Raw genomic sequence first — 2500 nt, 5'->3', positions numbered from 1 at the left:
TATATATATGTATATATATATTTGTATTTTTTTTCATATATGTGTGTGTGTGTGTACATGTATATGTATGTAAATATATACTGAACATACAAGTCTGGTCCTGACCCAACCCATCTTTACACACACACAAACACACACACACACACACACACACACACACACACACGCGCGCGCGCGCGCGCACACACACACACACACATATGAATATATATGTGTATATATATATATATATATATATATATGAATATACATATATGTATAACACACATACAACACACACACACACACACACACATGTGTATATATATATATATATATGTATATATATATATATATATGTATATACCTATACACATACATTATGGAAGGCATGGCAGGAAAGTCTATACACGCAGCTTGAGCAACAGGAGTTGGGTCAGGACCAGACTTGCCAGGGAGTAGGACACGTTTGACCAATGTAATCCTACTCTCCTGTCGGGGCCTTTTAGTCCTCCTACAGTAAGTGTTTCGTCTGGTAAGCCTCGTTGTGGGTCACCGCCGTATGACCACAAGTAATCATCCTTCATGTGACCAAATCTTGAATGTCTACTTGTTTTGCTTTTTTTTTTTTTTTCGTTTGGGATATCTGAAGAAGTCTGTAGGGTAAATATCACCATACAATATATATATATATATATATATATATATATATATATATATATATGTATATGTATATATATGTATATATATATATGTACAGTATGTGTGTGAGTGTTTTTGAATATATATATATATATATATATATACATATATAAGTATGTATGTATATGTATGTATATCTGAATATATATATATATATATATATATATATATGATTATGTATATATAAGAATATGTATATATATATATATATTTATAAATATGCCTGTGTGTGTATGTGTGTGTGTGTGGGTGTGTACATACATACACATGCACATATATAGATATAGATATATATATGTATATATATACATATATATACATATGTATAAATAGATTTATATATTATATATATATATATATATATATATATATATACATACACTACATCACACATACACTCATATATACATATCTATTTATCTATCTATCTATCTATCTATCTATCTCTCTCTCTCTCTCTCTCTCTCTCTCTCTCTCTCTCTCTCTCTATATATATATATATATATATATATATATATATATATGAATATGCTTGGTATATGCATACCTCTATATGAATGTATACAATACTGATATTCGATAGCATCGGCAACCAAATTTGGACACGTCCGCCCCACAGCACCTCGCTCCACGCCAGTCACGTGGGCGTATGGTACGTTTGTAATCGCCCTATAGATACCGACGGACTCTGGCCTCGCAGTGGCCCAATGCAGCTGCAGTGCCACTAAACCTTATCTCGTAGACTAAGCTTTATCACCACCACAAGGCTCCATGTTTGTGAACACAGCACACGTCCTCTGGGTCACCCCGTGCTCGAGAAGGTCACCCCCTGCATTACATCACCCATACACCCGCGGGGGATGGGGGTGCGGGGGGGATAAAGGGGTATATAGGTGAAGGAGGGTGAAAACACGAGGCCGCCGCGCTGTTGCTACCTGCATTGCCCGGGGGACGAATGGAACTGCGCATTCAGTCACCACACCTCAGCCTCTGGAACCTATTATTCCTAGGTTTATAAAGAAGCATCTTTGAATACATCAAGCATATAATACGTACCGGTGTTCCAGTTCTGGTCGCCTATTTATGATAGGATTAATATTACCCTTTCTTAGCGCTGCCATTAACCTTTGCTTTCTCTATACCTTGTCGTCTGGCAGCACATTGTAGCAGACATTACGTCCATACAATTTACACTTCTAAACTTAAATGGGTCATAAGGAAAGCACTCCTTCGTAAGGCTTTCGCGACATCTGAACAGTGGTTGTGATCTTTTATCAGTGGGCGAAGTTGGGTTAGCCGTGTCTGGATGAGGACCATCAGTGAGTTGCTTCCCGTCATGCCTCACCTTGAAGGCGCTGGTGAAGGGGCCGCAGCCCTGCCGTAGACAAAGCACTCACCTCCCAAGGTTCCATAGAAACCCTCTACATGACGCAATACTCTCTTTTCCCTTTTCCTCTAAAGCAAACATTAACACCTGCCATCAGTTATGGTTAAGGGCCCATTCTGAATGATATGTAATTACGCTCCTTTCGTGGGTTATACCGGGGTCTAGCGTGGGGGCGGGATCAAGCGCCAAAGCAGGGTGTGAAGACTGCAATTCGCACACAATAGCCGAGGCCTTTGGGTCCGTCTCTGTTCGCGGGATCGCCTTGTCCCGCTATCGCAAGTATTTCCACGAAGTTCTTTATCGTAGATATTACTTTTGTATTTGTATGTATGTTTGGTTCTCACTCTCGATGAAAAATAGAATGTTGATGTTTCGTCCTCCCGTAATACTCCTTAATGTTGTGACCTACATGCACCTACGGGACTGCAGTTA

At 38.9% G+C, this 2500-nt stretch overlaps 1 protein-coding gene across 1 annotated transcript in view; it reads right to left on the bottom strand.

Annotated features, from left to right (window-relative positions):
- Window positions 1–2500, bottom strand: part of LOC125035378 (UDP-glucosyltransferase 2-like) — a 64722-nt gene that overhangs the window by 15965 nt on the left and 46257 nt on the right. The window lies entirely within an intron of this gene.

The sequence above is a fragment of the Penaeus chinensis genome, chromosome 19, assembly GCF_019202785.1.
Source record: "Penaeus chinensis breed Huanghai No. 1 chromosome 19, ASM1920278v2, whole genome shotgun sequence".
Taxonomy (NCBI): domain Eukaryota; kingdom Metazoa; phylum Arthropoda; class Malacostraca; order Decapoda; family Penaeidae; genus Penaeus; species Penaeus chinensis.
This window is presented reverse-complemented; position numbering and strand designations above follow the sequence as displayed.